A 23,833-nucleotide genomic window follows, 5' to 3' on the forward strand; every position below is an offset into this window, starting at 1 on the left:
TTTGGTATATAAATATGATGGAACACAACTCAGCTATGAAAAAAAGGCAAAATCATCCCATTTGCAACAACATGGATGGACCTGGAGGACATTATGCTTAGTGAAATAAGCCAGCCTGAGAAAGACAAACACCATATGATTTCACTCATATGTGGAAGGTAAACAAACACATGCATAAAGAAAACAGTTCAATGGTTACCAGGGGAGGGAGAGTTGGGGGTCAGCACAGGGGGTGAAGGGGAGCACTTGTGTGTTGACAGACAAGAAACATGCATGACTGAAATTTCACAACGATGTAAACTATTATAAACTCAATAAAAAAATACTTCAATTAACAAACAAAACCAAGAAATTATTAATTCTGTTCAGTATACTTATGTGAACAGGCATCTTCTGCATATGTATTACTGAAATAAAAGCACGGAAACATGAAATATAGAACTGCATCTGAACTGAGACAATTTTATGTCATCTAAATGTCACCTATAACATTAAATGAATACTATTCATTTGAATTGAAAAATAAAATAAAATAAAATATACATTACAGGTATATTCAAGTTGACAAGTCTTTCAATATAAAAGAACTAGTATAAACCAAGAATCCTCACTTGAAACAAATTTATGAATTAACAGATTTATGAACTAACACACACTGGCTCAAGTTGATATTTAGCTCTGAGATGTTTATTCTGTCATTAAATCATATCTCAGTTGTATAGCTATTACCGCCCTAAGAAACACCTTTTCAAAATCTTTCATAACTGTCCTACTTCTAGAAGAGAGTGATGACAGTTTGGTCCCTCTCTTGCGCAGTTACTTTTTCTTACTTGTGATAAGAATGTAGGTTGTGTGGCTTTTACTTTAGCACATTTTTGACACTTTTACCAAAGGTGGAAGATTATGCAGGAAAATTAGCCTAGCCCCTTTATAAAGCCAATGCCATGAAAAAGAGAATGTATTAGAACGAAAGAGACTTAGTTCAAGGCATTGGATATATGAGTCTGGAGATCAAGGGAGAGAAGAGTTTTGGCGTAAGCATCTGGGATACTTCATTGTATAGACAACATTTGGAGGTGAGAGAATGAATAACATCACTTATGGAAATGTCAAGAGAGAAAACAAGTTGTCCTGTGATTTCTGACATCTGCAAGTAGGGTAGAGGACAGAACCCTCCTCCCACCAAATGGAAAGAGAATGCAAAGAGCAACATAACATAAAGGAATGTGGTATCTCATAAGGCAAGGAAAGGTCATATTTTAAGAAGGAAAACACAGTCAGCTTTGTCACATGCTACTGTGAGTTTAAAATCCAAATGGTCTGTTGGGTTGGCAAAGAAGAGGCTGTCCATACAAATCACTCTAACCAGACAAATTTACTAGATATGAATATTTCCTTTGCCATAGGCAGGAGAAGTCACATGTAGAGGGTTGAAGAGTCAATGGGACACAAGTAAGTAGAATTTTTAAAAAACCAAATAAAAACCCCAGAACAAAAATGTGAATTGATATGGAAAACAACTAATGCATCCTCGATATTTAAAAACACTTTTTCAAAAGTAATAGCACTTACTATTTAATAAAGAAAATGTGTATCCCTTTGGAATGGCTTTTTAAAAATGCCTAGGGTCTAGACAAATGGATTTTATTCTTTGTAAATTATTAAAGCCAGTTGGGAATTTTATATTAATGTACATGCAATTATTTGAATCCTGTTTGTAACACTTGTAATTCTTTTTTAAATTATCCATATCTTAACTCAATAACTATATTTTACACTTCTTTTTTTGGTTTGTACTTTACATGTGCTTAATGCTTTAAAATGTACCCCTATTTATGTGTCCACTGATCACTTTTAGAATGATACAGCAATTATTAATATATAAAGGAATAAGTAAAATATTTACCTCATGCATTAAAACATGTCAGTGGGAATTCCTTGTGAGACTTTTCTTTTTTTAATAAAGAAAACATACATTCTAAGGGAACACTTAAAAAACCATTGTAATGAATTTAATTCTAAAATCTCATTTTAGCTAATATTTGCAATCTTTACCATTACCAAACTTGTTACAGGAGCTATTAAAAAATACTTAAATTGTCTGTTTTGATTTAAGCTAATTACGTAAAAAATATTAAAGCATTTTAACTATAAATTTTTACTTAAGTAATGCCTACTTCTGCCATCTGGTGGCAGAAGCAAAAGGCATTCATTACTGGTACCAAGGCTGTGAAACAGCCTCATTGAGCAGTCATCAATTAATCTCCCAGATTGCAGGTATCATACTTCATTTGAAAAACTTCATCATTTTACACTTTTGTTTTGTTTCTGTTTTTTAATAGGACAACGCTCTCTGCAGTTGTTTGGAACGTTGTTAGCTGCGTGCTGAGGACATTAATAATGCCTCCTGCTAACAAAGAAACCATCAATTTTATACAACAATCAAGTTAGACATAAAACTTGATAATAATTCTCCATTTATTTTACATATACAGCAATTTCTAGCATGTCTAATTTTTTTTAATTAATGATCAACATACCTCAAGAAAGCTTTTAAAGGAATCGATGTTTTATTATATAACCTGGTATTTCTAACTTAACACGCTGCCTGGAACCAGGCTTTTAACTGTGATTTAAGCGCCGTAACAATCATTGTTAAATTAAGATATTTTAAAGTAAAAAAATAGTTTGAAGTATGAGCAAGTTCATTGTTATACCTGGGTACTTTCCTGCATTTAATGAATTTGAAATGTTACATGTAATTACATATCAGAGAATCACAGAACTGAAGAGTTGGAAGGACTCTTAGATATCACAAGTTTCATTTGTCTGCCCAAAGGAGAAGTGTTTTTTACAATATGACTAACAAGTGGTTATCTGTCTCTGCTTACATACTCTCAATAATAGGAAAATCTCACTAAACTTTTGACAACACTCATCCCCAGAGAATTCTTCAAAGAATCTGAAATGTACTTCCCGCCTCTTACCCCCATTGGCCTTGATCACTTCTATGGAGCTTTGCAGAATAAATTCATACTCTTGAATGTTTGAAGATAATTACCATGATCCAACCACCTACATTTTTTCTTCTTTATGATAGAGATATCTAGTTCTTTCAACTATTCCTCACGTACTGTTACATCAATTTCTCCAGTAACCTGGTCCTTCTCTATTTTTTCTTCCAATTTGAAAATATGGAGCCCAAGACTGACCTCTTCTCTCCAGGGGTCATCTGACAATGAAATTGAACCACTGGTGTTTACCTTTAAGACCTTTCTGTGTGTGCGCTTCTTCTTTCACATAAGGCACCTTGTATTAAAGGAAAGAACTCTAGGAGAGTTTGAGTCCCAACTCCATCACTTATTAACTGTATGGTCATGAATCTGCCTGATAATCTCTTTGAATTTTAGGCTCTTCAACAGTAAAATTGGTATTATAATATTTAATGAAATATAGGCCACTAGCTACATTGTAGCCAGCTAATATTTCTAATAAGCATTTCTCGTTATGTTATTCCCTTGCTTAAAATCTTTCAATGGCCTCCCGTTGCTCTGAAGATGAAGATAAAGCTTCTTAGCTTGGCTTAAGGCATTCCATTATTGGCCTCCAGTCTTGTTTCCCAAGGTTCTCTCACTTCAGGCAGGTCAGTCTTCTCTCCGCCTCTTATGCTCACCAAGCTGCACAGGGCTTTTGCATCTGCGCTTCCTCTTCCAGGAACAGTCATCACTCTCCTCCTTTCTTAACTGTCCTTTGCCCCTCCTTGATCAGAGATACAGCATCACCTCTGGCAAAGTCAAATTCACCTAATGTAGGGTTTTGCAGCACCTTGTCCTTCCTTCCGCTCGTCTCAACTTCAGTTTTACGTGTGTTTATGTACTTACTCGATTATGTCCGAGTCCTCCAGTAGTTTTTAAACTGTATGAGGGCAAAGACCACATCTGTTTTTCTTCTCAATTTTTTTCTAGTTCCTACCCTAGTATTTGGTCTATAATAATGGGTAATCAATAAATGTTTATAGATAATAAATTGGATTTCAAAATTGCCAAAGAAATAAAAAAAATCAAGAGGTAGGATTCTGGAGAGAAGAAAGGAACAAGGATGTAAGCCCAATATTTGGCAACGGTTTTCCCTTCAAGGAATTTTCTGATTCTATGCAGAGGGTAAGAAGCTAAGAAGTTAGGGAGAGCCATGAAAAAACAGACTGGAATTTTTAGTAAGTCTTGTGCGGGGAGAAAGAGACCACCTCAGGCTCCCAGTTGGGACCTCTGCAACTTTTTAGGGTTTTCCTCTCCCTTGAGGTTTTGCCTCTTGAGGGTACTTGCAGTCTCTCAGAGGCAACTGAAACAGTGGAAACTTTGGCTTACAATTCAATTCAAAGGTAAAATTTGTCTTTCTGCTCCTCTCTCACCTTTGCACCTTTCCCTTTAGCACACAAGACCATCAGATCTTTATCATAAGATATCCTGTTTCACTTTTCTCTTTATGATGCCTCATTACCATCTCATTACATTGCAGTAGGATCATCTTAAATTATAATTTCTCAGGAGATGGGGGATCTGCCCTGCCCCTATCTATAATTCTTGTCCAATCTATCATCTTTCCATATTCCAAGGGACCTTCTTTCTCTATAGTTGCTATTGGTGATCATTAAAGGTAAACTGTACAGGGGCTGGCCCCATGGCCGAGTGGTTAAGTTCCTGCGCTCTGCTGCAGGCGGCCCAGTGTTTCGTTGGTTTGAATCCTGGGCCCAGAGATGGCATTGCTCATCAAACCACGCTGAGGTGGCGTCCCACATGCCACAACTAGAAGGACCCACAACGAAGAATATACAACTATGTACTGGGGGGCTTTGGGGAGAAAAAGGAAAAAGATAAAATCTTTAAAAATAAAAAGGTGAACTGTACATTTTCTTACTTGTAGAGTACCTGCTTTTGTTGGAATTATCTGGCTTCCTCAAATTTTCTGTTAGGCACTTGTTTCTATCTATACATATATGTTGATACGTTTACTTGATAGAGATTTAATACAGAAAACAGAAGATTCCTATGTGTTAGTACCCTGGAGTATAATCCATATGAAACAAAAGCTTACCACTTCATTTAAAATAGCTGCCCAGGGCTCTTTCATCTTCTTGAATGATAACTTCACATCCTGATGTGTTGATTTTTTAAGACTTTCTATTCTAAAAACAATATTCTGAATTGTAGGGAGGAAATAAAAATTGTTATGATTTAGAGATTTCCTTCTGTTTCTGCATTTTCAGTCCACTTTTTTTTTTTCTGGAAGTGATAAAAAGTGGTGAAAGGAAAGCACTAAGATAAACTAAAAAAGAGAGGAGCAGAGCCTGAATAACTTACCAAATGAAAAATGTACGAATTAAACTCTGAATTATCACAGACAGTCTATATATATTATTCCTCTTAACACCCTTGTTTCTTTTGTAAAATCATGAGCATTCCTAACATTATTCTTCTTAGGGATAAGGAGTTGGTTCATTTAGGCCAATATTAAAAGTATTCATTACTGTCTTGGTTTCCAAAATCAAAGCTGGTGCTTGTTTTAACTTTTCTCAAAAGAAACTGTTCTTTTTCACACACTGCCTGGAAAAATATAATAGTTGGTTACCTCAGAAAATTTCTCAGTTGTAGAATCAGATCATGAAAAGAAATTGAACTCCAAGCTCATATATGTAAGACGACATGAATCATTTAGGGGTATTTTCTAATAGAAATTTTGATCTCTCAGAAATCTTGTAACCAGATGAGGGTCAGTCATAGGCAAAATGGGTAAGAAGGAGTAACGAGTCTATAACACCTTTCCACCTCACTTTGCCTGACTGACCTCTTCCTCTCCTGACCTCTGTCTACTCACCACTGAGGAGCCAGTCAGGGATATGCCAAGATCTAAAACATTCCTCTCTTACCACTTCTCATCAATAAGTCCATTTCCTCAAAACCATCACAGCTAAAAAGCAACTGTATGAGAAGATCAGCGGGGAAATAACTCCAGCTTTTCTTTATAGCATAAGAAAAATGCAAACAAAAAATGTGGCCTCTTCTCATGATCGTTTCCTTTATTCAGGTATTGATGACCAAAAAAAGTTAGAAGTTATTTGCCACGAATGACCAGATGTTTAAATAAATGTCTACGTTTTACATGGAATTTATAACAATGTGACTTGGTATTTATAAAGTGTTTCATTCTGACTTTATAAATGAATAGAGAAAACTCAAGTCTTCTCAAATAAGCAATTATTATTCACATTAAATATTTGGTTCCCATGATAACTGTCAGGAGCTCAATTATTACCAAGCTTAGAATACTTTCATCTCCTCCAGAACTTGCTCCTAAATTCCGGGACTTTGACCATAAGTAAAGGAGTTTGAGATAGGCAATTCAGTGTTCTCAAAGTGCCTTCTCAGATCCTTAGCGCCTACCTTCTTGCTCGCTTTCAACTCCCAATTTCTCCTGATATCTCATACCTGGACTCATTTTCTTAACCTTACTCTCTTTGGAATGTACCCTTAGTCCTTCTATCTTCTTGGCTTGTAAGATGGCTATTTGGACGTGTGAAAAGATTTGTGACTCATTTTGTAGTCCTGAAAAAGACTGTATACCTTGTGTTCTGCAAAATGTATGTTTGACTGTGGAGCTAATATAGCATATGCCTGGAAATTCTGCCAATCTTCTAAAATATAGTTTTGTTCTCCCTATATTTAGTGCATGATGAAAACATTGGGAATAAATGATAGAACTTAGTGACAGCTTTCAGATTCACATTGCCAAGGGATGCATTATCATCTTGAAGACAGCTGATTCCTCAAATCATAAATTAGGAACTATAAGAAGTCTTTACTCCACAAAAAAACAAGCACAGATTCTTCCTCACTCCTCTATTTCATAGTTCAGTATTCTTTTATGATTACTTTGACAATAACTGTTTTCTAAGTATGCCAGACCAGCTCCAAAGACACATATATAAAGACTTATAAATGTTACCTATTTATTTTCATCCATTAACATTCAATTTTCCAGCTGGAGAACTTTGACCCTTTAGCTTCTTGGTGGGTTATTCTATATTTAGAAAGTTTTGCTCACAAACCACAGAATCCTAAGTGCCTAATTTAGTATTTTTCACAACAGTTGGTATTATTGCTTTTATGCTACACGTGATAACAATGAGATATCCAAATTCCAAAAAGATGGAGTCATTGGGAGACTCGGATTCGAAATATGATGTAAAATTCTTCAGTGTCACTACTTTGTGAGTTGACTAAATTGTCTTCTTCTGTTGCAAAACATATGATACTTCCTAGAAAGCATAGACAAAGAGTGGCACAGCAGACTCCCCTCTGTTGTCTGGAAGTGGAGAGCCAGTTCACACAGGACTGAGGCGTGACGCTTACATAACGTGCCATTGCAAATTTGGAATTTGTATGGATGGAGTATACGTGGATGGCTGGTTTGGTTCCAAACAATCTTTTTTATTTAATTCTAATTCTAGGTAAAGTCAGGAGATCCTACTTAAAAGTACACTATTGTGGGTTTAAGTCAACATGATGAAACATAGGAAAGATAAGTTGAAAGTGCACAAGAAATATGAGAGAAGCATGATTCAACAAAATTTTATCTTATTTTATTATTTTGAGTAATAAAAATGGTTTAGTATTTATTATTTTTGGTCAATTTGTTTACATTTGGAGGGAAATTAGAATGGAAGAAAGAGATGTACAGAAAGATTCAATACAACTTATGTGGAACCAGTTTTAAACAAGTGACCCTGGGATACTGGCCCATAAAAAGCTCCTTTAGAAACCTCTAACATCTTCAGGGTCAAATATCCATAATAAAAAAAATTTAATGAGGCAAAATAAGTGGGAGATTAGGTGATCACAAAATTAGTATAAGCCAAGACTGTAATATTGATGCACAAAAACTAAGATTGCGGTAATAAAAGTAATAGCTATCCAGAAAAAGGAGGTCAGTAGTCCCACTATATGTTGGACAAGTCAAAGCAATCTCTTAACACCATAATTTAAGAGAACCACAGATGAAAAAAGCTTCCAAAAGAGGGTAATGTGGATGGTGTGGGATATTTTATTTTTCGTTCATCCAATAAAAGCGTTAAGAACCCATGATTACCTAGAAGATTGAGTCTAGTAAAAGGGTCAGTGAACCCTGAGTCGTGGGCTAGCCTCCTGTGCTAGTAAATAAGGCTGTATTGGATCAGCTGTGCTCATTCGTTTATATATTGTCAATAAAAGCTTTCGTGCTACAGCATCAGAGTTGAGTAATTGCAACAGAGACTTGTGTGGCCACAAGTCTAAAATATTTTCTATCTGGCCCTTTAAGGAAAAGTTTTCTGACTTCTGACCTAGTAGAAGAAATAAAAGCTATATAGAAAGTCCTCACTAAAGTCTCCAGAGGAGTGTGTTCAGTGCACGTATGTGAAGAAACTACCACAGCCTGTGTACTCTGTCTGAGGGCAGTATAATTGAGAGTCCGGTAGTAGACTCTTACGTTTATGGTCATTTGATTTTTGACAAAAATGCCAGGAAAATTAAATGGGAAAAGAATCGTCTTTTCAACAAATGGTGCAAATAGACATTCATATGCAAAAATACGAATTTCGATCCGTACATCATGCATAAAAATTAACTAACAATGAATCACAGACCTAGTTCTAAGAGTCAAAACTATAAACCCTTAGAGAAAACTGGAGTAAATCTTCCGGATCTTGGGTTAGTTAGTAATTTTTTAGATTATATCAAAATTACAAATGATTAAAAAAATTGATGTTAGACTTCATCAAAATTAAAAACTTTGGTGCTTTGAAAGACACCACATAATGAGAGAAAGTATTTGCAAGTTATATATCTGATAAAGGGTTGGTATCCAAAATATACAAAGAACACTTACAACTCAATAATAAAAGAGTAAATAACTCAAAAAACAGGCAAAGGAATTGAATAGACATTTTTCCAAAGAAGGTATAAAAATAGCCAATAAGTACATAAAAAGGTTCTCAAGAGTATTAGTCATAGGGGAAATGTAAATAAGAGCTACAATCATACACCATGTCACACCACCAGAATATAATCGAAAGACAGAAAATAACAAGTGATGGTGAGGATGGGAGAAATTGGAACACTCAGACATTGCTGGTGGGAATGGAGAATGGTGTAGGCACTTTGGAAACAGTTTGCCAGTTTCTCAAAATGCTAAATATAGAAACATCATATGACCCAGCAACTCCACTCCTACATATCTACCCAGGAGAAATGAAAACGGGTGTCCACACAAAGGCCTGTATGTGAATGTTCATAAAAGCTTTATTCACAATAGCCAAAAAGCCAAAAAAGCCCAATTATCCATCAACTAGTGAAGGACTAAACAAAATGTGATACGTGTATATATATTCAGCCATAAAAAGGACTGAAGTACTTATATATCTTAGAACATGAATGAGCATTGGAAACATTATGCTCCATGAAAGAAACCAGACACACAAGAAGTTTCATGACTCTGTTTTATATAAAATATCCAGAAAAGTCAGAAAGTAGATTAGTTTTTGCCTAAAAGTATAGGTGAGAATGGGAATTGACTGTCAATGATTATGGGCTTTCTTTTGGGGGTGGTGACAACATTCTAAAATTAGATTGTCTTGATGGTTGCACAACCCTGTGAATTTACTAAAAAATCATTAAATTGTAGAATTGAAATGAGCAAATTTTATGGAAAGGAAATTACCACAAAATCTCAATAGAGTAAATAACAAATTGAAAATCCAAAGAAAGATTTCTAAGACAAATTAACCATATTTTGGTGAAGGCAAATAATATACTAAACGTTTTCTTAACATATGTCCTACAAAAGAGTTATAATTATCTGACATTTTTTTTCTTGAAAAGCACAATATACATTCTAGAATTTCAAGTGTCAGGAATGTGAACAAGAATGATTAAATAGAAAATTGTCCATAATTTATAATAAAAGAAGCAGTGTATTTGCTGAAGACAGAAATTAGACCTTTTTATACAAAGGATATATTAATGCTAGATAGAAAAAGCTTGAAAGTGTAAGGATTTAAGGTTTTCTTCTGATATAAAACATAAATGTGTAGAAATAACTAGTAGTAGTAGCTTCAGTTTTATGTATTGATCAATTACAATAGAATTTTATATACTGAGTACTCTGTAAATAGCTTACATCTAATGTTAATCTAAAGGTACAAACTTATTATGTAAATAATTTGTTTTCCAGAATCTGCCAATATGAATCCTTAATCATTGCGAAACATAAAATCTCATTACTTGCCATATTTACGGAATTTCTCCCGCAACTCCCACGTTGTATAGAATCTTCTTAGACTTTTAGAATTAACTCTTAATTATCTACAATTTATTAAATAGGGTTCACTCATCATTTTTTTAAAAAATATGCACTGGTTTTTATCCTGATTGGCTCACATTATCACAACAATTTTTCACCATCATTTACTGTATGCTCAGAAACTACATATTAATTTTAGAGTGGCCAAATAAAGAGGGAATTAACATTCTAAAGCCAAATTTAAATAAGTTTTGGATAATCTAAAGCTTTAGATTCATGTCATTTGATAATTTCAGAGAAATCAAAGCATGAAATTTATTTTAAGACAGACGTGTTCTAATTCTAAATCCTTTATCAATTGTAATCTTTATTCAGCTTACAAGGCTAAATCTGTGTCCTCATTTATAAGACGCAGGGCATAATTTCACTTCCTGTTTCAGAGGGATGCTGTAAGGATTAAATGAGATAATGCTTTAAATGGTTCTAAGTAACTTTACCCATTTAACTTGTGAGGTATCAGGTATATTCTCTAAAACATAGCTTGTTCTTTATGCTACTGGTCCAACAATTTTATTGTGCCCATCTCCATAGCTGTCTTTGGAGATAAGTATTTTGGAAAGAAAAGTTTAAAAGAAAATAATATAATCAACATAAGGGAATGGAAAAAGGCAAAGCAAAAGAGCAAAAGGAATAGGAAAGGGAAGATGCAGAAAACCAAGAATCTATTTTTACTAGCTCTTTTTATTTGCAGAGAGCCTAGATACTTTGTTTTAAAATACTGCTTATAAAACAGGGCTACCTTTATGACTTGAGCTTCCACTGACATACTAAAATTGCATAATGAGCATATAAGTTAGAGCCAACATAATTTCACTTCTTGAATGAACTCATATGGAATAAACTGCCAGAAAGAAAGATCATATCGAATTTTTTGTCATTGTAATTAAAATAATTTTCATTTCAAATGCAGGGAATCTTTTTAGAATACAACAGCCAAATTATCAAAGTAATTCCCTGATATTAAGAGTGCTCTGAATAGGAATAAAATGAACAGTTAAGGACAAAGTTTGAACCTTAATTCAAAACACTTTGGCCCATTAAACACACCTCATTGATACAGTGAGAAGTCTTTATTATACTTTATAAAAGTTTGAAGAGTGTTTAAATTTGGATTTGATATAAGGGTTAAGAATTTAATGGATGATGTTTGTGAACAAAGGACCTAGTTAAATTCGAAGGTATTAGTTATTTAAAATAGAAATCAACCTAAGCCATTTGAGAAGCGATGCATATTTATAATCCATTGAGAATGCATAATTTATGCACGGCCCATTAATAAATTATAAAGATATAGAAGAGATACATGGAGGTGTTGAGATGTGATATTTTATGACTTCTGGGATATTCAAATGGGATCATAGGGGGAAAAGTAGCATTTTTAAAAGGCAACATGAAAATTATCTTGTCTCTTCACATCTGATCTTAGAAATAAAATCTTGCTTTCTAGACTCAACATTTTTTAGAGAATTCCTTCTTGAATTGTTATTAGTGCTTATAGTGATTATATCTGTTGGTAAAGTATAAATCTGATGTAAATCACAAAAACTTAGAAATTTGAAATCAGTTCGCTTGAAGTATTTTTCAAAGGATATTAAAGTTGTTACATAAAAAAACCAACTAGTAGCTAGCTACTTGAAGGTAAATTTGAGAGTAAATTATATGTGCAGGAGCCAGACTAACAATCTATTTATTCAGAGTGACTAGAAGGAGAGGAGAAGAGATAGCAAGTACAGCCAGTTCTTTCAAAAGAATTTGATTTCAAATGGGAGGAAAGAGAGATGATGGTAGCTGAAGGGTATATATAGAATAAAGGTTTGCATATTTTGTTGTTTTGTTTTGTATGTTTTTGGTGCTGTTTGTCTTGGTTTGACAGGAACAAAAATGTTTTTTTTTAAATATTGATGGGAAGATGCTAAGAGACAAACTCCGTGAAAATATGAGACAGAGAAGGAAAATTTGCTTAGAGCTCTGAGAGTGTTGGAGAGGGTGGGATTCAGATCTCCTGTGACGGAAGGAAGTAGATCACCATTGAACAGGAAGGAAAGCACTGGCAAAATGCAGGTAAGATTTAGAGATGTGGCAGCAGGCACTGAGGAATTCCCATAAGATTCAGATTTTCACTGAGAAGTAGGAAGTTACGTCATTTGAGGAGCAACGCAGCTAGAGGATGTCGTGAGTGGTAGGAGGAGAGTGGACCATGTTTAAAACAGTCATTTCCCACTGGGCAAGCTGAACTGACTTGGAAAATTGAGGCTGTTCCCCAGCGTGAGGCCAAATTAAGTTGGAAAGCATGGGAATTGTTGTAGCACTTATAGGGTGGTAAGATAAATTTCTGTAAATAATCCTCCCAACAACGCATTGAAGGAGGCACGACTGTTGCTCATTTATAGATGAGAAAACGAAAGTTCAGTGAGGTCAAATGGAATAGATCATAGTCAGTGAGGTGAATTTGCTTCCACCTGGCACCAGCCAGGGGATTCCTCTGCAGTTTCATTTTATGTGCTAAAGACTACAAGTCATTGCATAGAAATTCTTCCCTCAATTTTGTTCTCTACCTGTACAGACTTTGTTTTTAATTGGTGAGGTTTTACAACAGTATTCCAGGGCTCTTGTCTTAATGGATACTGGATCGCAGGTTTGAGAAAAAAAAAAATGTGTTTGGTTTGGGAAGGTATCCGGAACCGAAATAATTTTGAGGAAAGTTGGTTTCCAATGTGTGGAAAAATGCTCAGAGTCTTTAACATGTTAATGAGCGTCTTGACTTCAAAATAGGATGAGTTAATATGTGCAATATTTTTAAAACATTTATTCATGAACTTTTTTTTCATTGAACATCTTGTAGGACTTATTTCCCTCAGAACAAACATTGGGAAATACGACAAAACATTTTTACACTCATGCCTAATCCCTTCCATTAAATGATAAGGACTTGTCTTACCACGCTTGACGTATTTTAAAAGAATAGATTTTATAAAATCCATGTGGATATGATAGAAACATGTTTATTGTCTAAAATGTTGAGTGTATCTTTAAGAATGAACGTTTTTCCTGTTTAAGATTAGGATGCACACATTTCTTCTCCTCTTCTAGTTCCAGATTTGTGCAGCTCACCCTAATCCTGAGAGAACACTTGTCTAATCCCTTTACACAGTTTAATGCTCTTATTTCGTGCATCCCTTTAGCTGTTGTCCAATAGTCTTCCCTAAAAATTATGACTACCTACTCAGTAGTTGAACCCAACATACCATTTTATTCCTCAAATCTGCTTTCTTTATATAAACAAACGAGAGATGTATTAAAGATCAGCGACAGTATTTGCTTGCTGCTTTTACTGAACATATCTCATGATTCAAAAATGAGGGGTATTTAGAAAGCACTTAAGTTGTCTTCGGACTTTTGTTCTCCAAAGAGACTTTTAGTTTTCCACTGTAAGCTTAAAAACACCCAGACAAATAAACACACACTCAATAAAGGTTTGGATTTGTGAAGAAGTCTTGACTATGAGGACTCCTACATTAGTTTTCCTCTAAAAGAAACTAGGCAATCAAAACCACCCTAAGCCATGAAGGCTTGTTTAATTTTTTAATACTTATTGCCATGTCCACACCACTGAAAACTTATTGCTAAATTAACCACAATTGTACACCATTCCAAACTGCTTCTAAAAAAAAATCAGTGATAATTAAGCCACCAGGGATTTCTCAGTTGATACTTACATGCTATTTTCATCTAAAATAGTATTTCTAAATGAGCTGAGTAGAGAATAGATTAAAGGAAAATATTCAGACAGCTGCTGGATGATGAGTTAACATGAGATAAGAAAGGTCAGAACAGGCAGAAGAAAGTTATTTAAGACACTTGGATGTGCAACTTCAGCTGATGCAGAGTAGCCAGAGTTGGACCATGACAAAATTGTGAAACAGGCAAAGGTTACCTCCTCTAACTTAGGCCAGCTTCATTCCGCTACTCCTGTGTACACACACACACACACACTTACACACACATACACTTATGCATGTATGAACACATGTACACACATTCCTAGTTATGTATACACTGCATGTGATCAGATGTTTTTTCACCTGTAATATAAAACAGAATTATACAAATATTACAATGCATATTAAACTACCATTAATATTTTGAATAAATTAATAAAAATGAAAGTACATAAGAAGTAAACATTGACAAAAATTTCAAAAATAACCCACAAAACCATCATGGAAAAGATAGTATGAAAAATAAACCAAAAAATATATTTTTAATTATAATGGTCTGAGTTATGGAGAACATTTATGCTGGCGGGAATAGTGCTTTAGAAAGGAACTGTTCTGAGAATGGTAAATGATCCACTGAGACTGAACCCAAGATAAAAATATTGAGAGCTGAGATTTGAGGGTGGGGAGTTGAAAAAATATACGAGTGACTTATAGAGCTCAAAAATAGTTTGGGAATTATTGTTGAGTCTTGAATGTCAAAAGAAAAAAACGCATCTTATTTTATAGGCAGCGATGAGTCATCAATGGTGTTTAAGAATTAAATTAAAATAATGAAATCCATGATTTGTAAGGGCCATTTTGGCCATAAGAAAAGAGTATTGTATTGGAGAAGGCCAAGAGAGCGGGTGGTGTCATGGGATGGGGAGGTAAATGCCATAGCAATAGTCAAGTTAAAGGATATTGGCAGGCAGTAACAAGTGGATGGAAAAGACAGAAAAGATGGGAGAGGCAAGGCTAAAGGTCATTTTTGGAGGTGAGATTTTAATATGAATGTTTAAGAAAGATCTAGAAAAGTGAAGAGCAAAAATAATATGAAGGTTTTGATCCAAAATGGATTGGATGATAAAATGTCATTATCAAAAATTGGGAACATAAAGGATTCACATGTTATTTTTAACTTTGAGGCAAAATAGATTAGTATATTTGGGGGTTCAAAGTGGATAGGTAGATATGATAAGTCCAATTTTAGTTGAACAAAGAATCTATTTGGAATTCAAGCATCAAAGAGGTTATGGATGAAGTATGGTGGAGACATGAGAAGATCAGGGATAGTCCCTTGGAAACAACAGGAATCATGACTTCATGTGAATAAATAAGGCTACCTCTGAGCAGAACTGTCAAATGTTGAATGCAGTTTACTGAAATGGTGTGTCTCTTTTAAGCTGCTAGTGAAGCAAAAGATAGAATGACAAATAAATTTAAGTTCTGCAAACAGTGTCTCCACCCCAACCAATAGTCTCTTGTGTGTATTTATCAGGAGAGATGCCGGACACTGTCTCAGACACACTTTAACTTAGAAGTAATGATAATTCTCAGCATTGTGGTTTTACTTATTACACAAGCATAGCTACTCATTAGTCACTCTTATTCATTAACCGGATCATGGGAAAATCTCAATGAGAAACCATATAAATCACTGAAGTCAAATTTATTAAAATACTTGATAAACCATCAAGACTCACACTAAATGTCAAGAACTGAATTCATCTTACTCAGCAATTAACCCAAAATGAAATACCATGGCCCACAGAAAGGACAGTTTTATTTCCATCTACAAAGTAATCAGATGAGTGAGTGCATTTGAAGGAACTTTTAATCTATTTTTAGATTCCATTACATGCATTTTTAAGTACTCCACTACAATCATAGTGATTAAAATGGCCCTTCCAAAGTATTAGCATTCAATTGCTTATCTTCAAGTATACCAATATTTTTCTTTCAGTGACAGAGCAAACATACTCTGGAAAGAACATACAGAGGAAAAATACTGAGACTTCTGTTTTTCATCTATCTTTATAAAGCAAACATAATACTAAAAGAAGAGAGAGAAAGAATTGTATTACTTAGAATTAATATGAAAAGACTCTACCTGAGGAAACTGAGAAATGATGAGAGCTATCATCTTAGAATTAATGACAGTGGATTCATCTACAAAATCAATAATATTGATACCTTGCATGGTGATCAAGAATTTGATGTAACTTATAAAATAAAGACAACTTTCATATGCATCCTTTAGGAAGCTGACAGAGACTATCTACATACGTGAAAACCCAGACCAAAGTGAAAATCAATATAGAGGCAGAAGAGTTTGATGGCTTACGTGGCTAAATATGTGAACCTGTCACACTTCAAATTTTTTTTTAAATTTTTCATAAATTTTAGGGGTCAGCACAGTGACGTAGTTGTTATGTTCATGTGCTTTGCTTTGGGCAGCCCAGGGTTCATAGGCTTGGATCCCAGGCACGGACCTACACACTGCTCGTCAAGCCATGGGATGGTGGCATCCTGCATATAAAATAGAGGGAGATTGGCACAGATATTAGCTTAGGCAGATCTTCCTTACAAAAAAAAAATCTTTTTATAAATTTTACTGTCTCATACAAGTTTTTCTTAAAAATATTAATGCAAAGTAAGATTTGACAGTTACATCTTCCTGGACAGAGTCATGCCACATGTTAGATTCAAATGCAACATCCCATGATGAAGAAGCCACGTAGGTATACTGTCAATCTGTCACGTCTACAAAGCAAGCAAACAAAACCAATAACAAAAGCTGAGAGATTGGTTTAGACGTTGCTCTAAATTTTTCAGCATTTATGGATGATCCAGTATATTCTAGGTAATGTATGAAGGAGTTTTTGGACAATTAAGTCATTGTCCAAATAATGCAAATAATCATACCAAGAGACCCAGTGATCCAGTCTATTCTAAGGCCTTCCTGTGGAATTTAACATACCAGCTAAATCCTCCAGGCGAACAATTTACGAGCCTTCCAAAAAGACAAATGCATTATGAGTGTTGGCGATAAGATGTAGAATTCACATAAAACAATTTTTCAGTGTTTGTAATTAAATAAATAACAAATAATAATTGTAGAAAAATTAAGAAGTAGAGATAAACAGCACCACAAAAACAAAACACCACCAAAAATTCCATCATCATAGGTTTACTAGTAATAAGGCCTTGGTACAGGTGTTCATAATATTTATATTTATACGTAAACGTATATATGTTTTATATGGAATTTGTATTGACATGGTTCTGTAACTTTTTTCCCTTTTTACAATGTATTATGACTGTGCTTTCATTTCTATAAATGTTTATTATTGACTACTTAAAATTCAACAGTGTAATGTAGCATAATTTATTTAACTGTCATTTTTGTTTCTAGTTTCTAGCTATAATAAATGACATTATAATGGCACATTTGTTTTTAAATCTTTGAATATCAATACATACATTCCTTAGAATAGGTAACTAAAAGTTAAATTTCTGAGTCTGTCTTAAGTCTTTCTTAAAGGTCAAATTACCCTGTAAAAATATAATCATGATTTAATCCAGAAGAGCATGAGGGTGCCAATTTTCCTAACTCTAAACAACACTAGCTGTTATGATTCTGCTTCTTATTTGTACATATGATACGTCAGTCCTTCTCAAGTACTGACATGTTTTTCCAGGATGTATATGGCTATCCTCAAATGTATATCTATCATTGAACTCATGTGAGAAGAATGTAGAGTATAAATTCTAACAGTTGTGTTCCTGAGTTAAAGGGTAGGTGATTTTTAAATTTCATTTCATAACACAATATCACCATCCAAAAATGGTTGTATCAACCTGTACTCACTCCTAAAAACAGTGTATAAGTGTCTATTTCTTTACTACCTCACTAACATGAGGTTATGTTAAAACTTTAAGATGTTTTCCAATCTAACAATAAAATAAATCTAAATTTTATTTTGGTATATGATAGAAAATCATATGCTTTGTAAACAATAGCCAAGACATGGAAGCAACCTAGGTGCCCATCAAGGGACGAATGGATCAAGAAGATGTGGTATTTATACACAATGGACTACTACTCAGCCATAAGAAATGAAATCCAGCCATTTGTGACAACATGGATGGACCTTGAGGGTATTATGCTGAGTGAAATAAGTCAGAGGGAGAAAGTCAAATAACATATGATCTCAATCATAAGTAGAAGATAAAAACAACAAAAAAAACACATAGCATTGGAGATTGGACTGGTGGTTACCATTGTGGAAGGAGGGAGAGGGGAGGGCAAAAGGGGTGATTAGGCTCACATGTGAGGGGATGCACTATAATTAGTGTTTGGGTGGTGAACATGATGTAATGTACACAGAGTTTGAAATATGATGTACATCTGAAAAAAATTATTAGTGCAATAAAACTATAATTTCAATTTAAAAATAAAAAAGAAAATCATATGCTATCATATTTTTACCCTGTAATATAATCTGACTGCTTACAACCCTCAATGCTTTCTCATTGACTGCAGAATAAAGGACAATGACTTACATGGCTGTCTAACATCTACATCCTTCCTATTTCCAAGATCTCCTCATCACATTTCCCTTGAATCCCATATTATAGCTACACTACATTTCGTTTATTTCCTCACACATTCCTCAACTCAGTGCCTGAAATAAAATAATATACTACAATGAACCAGCATGCAATGAAAACTCAGTAAATACTAGTTCTTGATTTATTTCTATTTGAAATTTCCAAGAGCATATAGGAAGCATCAATATTATTATCACTTATCATCATCATCTTTTTTATCCTAGAAAGAGTGTGGAAAATTTCTAATATATTCTTTTAATTTTCTAATTTATTTAGTAGCACTCAACTTGCATATAACAGATATCACACTTAATAGTCATTAAATAACTTTCCTTAGATCTTTCATTCAGAAAAGATAGTAATCAATTTTACTTGTAAACCCTTATCTGTTTTAATACCAATTTATATGTTTTTAGCCCTTTCCACATGAAATTAATCAGAATTATTTTAACTTAACTATTTCAAATCTTAATTCACTCAGTAAGTTTAAATTTATATTATTCCCAGTTTTTATATACCACTAAATAAAATAATTAAGTCTTAAATCTAGTCAGTTTTTAAGAATATACAGTAGTCCCCCCTTATGCGTGGGGGATATGTTTCAAGACCCCCATGGATGCCTGAAACCTCAGCATATACCGGATCCTATATATACTACCTTTTTCCCTATATATACATATTTGTGATGTGACAGCAAAACTAGCACAAATTTCTTTTTCCTTTTTCACAATTTCACCGATAGAAGGTTCGTTCTTACCATATATCTTAGCATCTTCAGTATACAATTTTTTTCTTTCCTCAAGTCAAGAACTTTTACCTTTTCACTTAAAGGAAGCACTTTACAGCTTCTCTTTGGCATATCTGAATTGCCAGCATCACTACTCTTGTGCTTTGAGGGCCATTATTAAGGAAAATAAGGGTGACTTGGACACAAGCACTGTGATACTGCAACTGTCGATCCGGTAACCAAGACTGCTATTAAATGACTAACAGTTGACCAGTGCATACAGCGTGCATCCGCTGGACAAAGGGATGATTCATGTCCCAGGTGGGACAGTGTGAGATTTCATCATGCTACTCAGAACAGTGAGCAATTTATTTCTGGGATTTTCCATTTAATATTTTCAGACTGCTATTGACTGTGGGTAACTGAAACTGTGAAAGACAAAACTGCAGATAAAAGGGTTCTACTGTAATTTATCCTGCTGTTGTACATTTATTTCCCATTAATCTGTGTTGGACCATGTTATTAGACATATATTAAGTTTTCAGTCCGCTATGATTCTTAAAGCTTTTCCACCATATTTTATTTTCGTTATACTGTTTGCAGAGTTGTAATTTTTCCTCTATCTGAGGCCATTTAATGTTTGCGTCATAACAAGCTTAGCTCAATTACATGGTAATTTGCTGTAGTCTACTTACTTATTTATATTCTAAAACAAAAAAGATATCAACTAGTTAACTATAACTTGTTTTAGGAAACAGAAAATTCTTTCTTAATCAGCTAATTTCTATATGGCTAGCTAAAGTCTATTTAGTTCAATCATAACTTGCTTATCCTTTATAATGTGCTATTTTTTATTTCTTTTAATTCTCATTAAAACATTTTGTAATTCCCATGCACAGCCTTTAGGTCAAGGCCACCACTCCAACTCCAAAATACTGAGAAGCTATACTAGGTAGCGTGGAGTCTGAAGAGCATATATCTGCTTCCTGTATAACTCAGAGAAAAAGTGCGAATATTACATCAGCAATCGAGACTAGCAATGGTCAAGTATCAGTAAAACAAAAGTAAGGGAAACTAGCAAAGACGTTTGAACTGATGTTTGTAGAGAAAAAGACCTTTGAACAATGGGAAACATGGTGTAAAGTTCTTAACATTGATTTATTAAATATCAACTCAAGGGATTAAGAATTATTTCTAACTATTACTGAATGAGAACATTCTGCAAAGTAGAAATACCTTTTAAATTGCTAGTTTAGAAACTGAAAAATAAAAATAAGTCAGTTCTTATTAGATTAAGAGTTCAACCAGTAATATTACAAGGCAAGTGAAAATACAGTAACAATTTAAAATGAGAAAAACTAATATTCAACCCCTTGTCCCAATAAATTAGAATGTGAATCTGAAATGCATATTCCTGGTATGACATGTAAAATACTATTAATAGTCCACACAACCTTGAAAAACTTCAAGGTCGTCATTGCATCCAAATGTTCTCTTTTTACAGAAAGGCATTGAAGTAGTTTAATATTATAAAACAATATTAATATCAGAGTTTTAATCACATAGAATTTCTATATTTTAAAGGATTTTTTGGTATTCTCAAAGCATCTTATGAACTTAATTTATTAATTCAAAAATCACATTATATTTCTACATGAAAAAAATGTCTAGGAGGTTCTGAATCAAAATGCTGAGAGTAGGTTACCCAAAGGCAGTAGAAGTGGGTGAAAATGATGAAAAAATTTCACTTTTTACATTACACTCTTGTATACTGCTTGACTTTTATACAAGGTGTGCGTACCTTTCTAATGATAAACATATAATAAACCCACACATCTATTGAGTACTTACTATATGTCAAGCACTGGGTGTGGCCTTGTGAAAGCAGGATAAGTGGGAACAAATCTTCACAGTCAACCAGCTCGAGATATGATTAGAAATAGTTATGAAATATAATTACAAATAATCATACATGTAGAAACCATGAATAGTGTTATACACAGAATTCTAGGGGAACACTAAAGTTAGGCAAATTAGGATATTTGTCACTCTTCCCTTTTTGTTAGACTGGAATCTCTTTGAGAGCAAGGACCACATCATTCTACCATGGAGCTCCTGTAGTTCTGAGCATGCTATCTTTTAAGGCGCCCCAAAGTTAAATGAGAAAAGGAAAGTCTCCTTTAGAAAAAAAATCACAATTTTTTAATTCTTAAAATCACAAGATTTTAATTCTTACTTCAAGAGCATCCACTGGCCAAAAAGAAATAGTATGGTGTAGTGAGAATTTCACTAAATCTAGAATATTACCATCAATGTTATACTGCGAGCTGTCTTGTACTTACTTTTATCATGGAATCTCCCCTGAGCTTCCGTTTCCTCATACATAAAATAGGCTAAGATCTACTCTATCTATTTCTTAGGGTTGTTGTGAAGCTTTCAAAAGTTCTATTAATATAGATATTCATAATTTCAACCCTTAATTCCACCTACCTTCATTATCTTTTTATTGATGAATGGTTTTACACTTTCTTTTTGACAAAAATTATAGATCAGCACAGTCAAAGAGTTCTTTTAAAGTTGATAATGTAATCATTTTTGAATTATTACATTTAGAAATACATAATTCCTCTTAGTTGCTTTCTGATTAGGTACCATACTTCACTGTGTTAAATGCTCAGTTTCCTTTTGAGATTTCCCTAGGTTCCCATAGGTACTTAGATGATATCCCCTCTTTTGTGTAAGGTCTCTCCATGTCTCTACTTTGACATCTCCAGTAAGTTTTACTGATTACTCAGATTTGTTTTACACTGTCAAAATCAAATCTCAGTACACAACAGATCCTCTCATACGAATGAGATTATATGGAGGCCACATAAGGAGGAGTCTCTAGGATCTCTCATATTGTTGTTCAGTGTGAATGCTTTTGTCAAGATAACTTGCTATGACATTGCAAACAAAAGGGAACTAAAAGAAACAGGCTAACTCAAACCAAATTAAGTGAAGGTAAAAAAAATCCTATTTCTTTTCCCTCTAACATGTTGAGAGGAAGAACACTACAGCTCACGTTTACTTTCCTTCTTTTTTTGAATTCTCTGTCTCTTCCTCTTTCTCTCTCCTCCCTCTTCTCTCCCTCCCTCCCTGCCTTTCTTCCTTCTTCTTTTGTTAGTTAGTGTTTAAAAACAAAAAGCAACCTAAAGAGGGCTATTACACCTTAGAGTAGGAGGAAAATCAACTATAAGTAATAAAATAAATTCACAGACTTTGAAATGAGATAGTATTTCATTTTTGGCACATATTACACTAATGCAAATTGAGGTGCTATAATTTACTAAGCAGGAAGTTTTCCATCAATTTGACAGTCTTATTAGCCTCTGAAGAGGTGAAAACACAGAGGAGGGAGTTATTGTTACAGAAAACACGCCTCTGTTAGCTTCATAAAACGCACTTTGGGATTATTTATCAAAAAGATTTTGGAGATTGTAAACTTCAATGTAAAATTTTACTAAATTTTGTTATTCCTTAGTTTATTTTTCCCTTGATACTACAAAAGACAGTCACAGGAGGAAAAAGCTCTTTAATAAACAAATTCAAGAATAGTTTTGCCCATGACCAAATTGCAAACAGAAAGTTGAACACATGATATGATTTCAGAAGTTCTGGAAATTTACCCAGCTCAGAGAATCCCTCTTCAGTTACCAGGCTGATGCCTGAAAGTGCAAAATTAAAGATTCTTCCCCTAAATATAAAATCTCACCTTCTGCTTGGATTTAAATACTGCTAGGAACAAGAGCCACCTTAAGACCTTGTAGACATTTAGAAAGCATCCATTCCTTCCGTGGGAAGGTATGGACAGTGGAGGAAGCAAGATAATGAAAACTCTAGACAATAGGGATGGAAAGAAGAGAGTCAAAGCGGAGGGGGGGGGGGGGGGGGGGGGGGGGGGGGCGGGGACACCAGGTTTTTGCTTCTTTTTTTGGAATTTTTATTAAATTCAGGCAATGTTTTATATCCATTAACGTCATTTATCAGAAGCAGATATTTTTCTCAAATCCTTGAGTGACAAGGACAAAATATTATATATAAGTCCCCAATAGTTCTTTTCCTTCCCCATAAGGGAGAAGTCTTAGACAAAAGCTAGTAGATTGCTTTGTATCAAGAAGAGGCAGTCACCACAAAAGGGAAATGTGATTCTGAGGATGAAGTCTTCAGGATGGAGGAATCACGGGGAAGTCATTCCCAAGGAGGATCTTCACTTTGCTGAGTTTTATGCAACGTATACAATGTCATTTCTGTGGCCACCTCCTCAAGAGGCAATTCTGTAGAAGCCCACATTGTTTTTCAG

At 34.2% G+C, this 23,833-nt stretch overlaps 1 protein-coding gene across 1 annotated transcript in view; it reads right to left on the bottom strand.

The window, feature by feature from the left end:
• Positions 1-23,833, bottom strand: part of SPAG16 (sperm associated antigen 16) — an 891,247-nt gene that overhangs the window by 495,828 nt on the left and 371,586 nt on the right. The window lies entirely within an intron of this gene.

This window comes from Equus quagga, chromosome 17 (assembly GCF_021613505.1).
Source record: "Equus quagga isolate Etosha38 chromosome 17, UCLA_HA_Equagga_1.0, whole genome shotgun sequence".
NCBI lineage: Eukaryota > Metazoa > Chordata > Mammalia > Perissodactyla > Equidae > Equus > Equus quagga.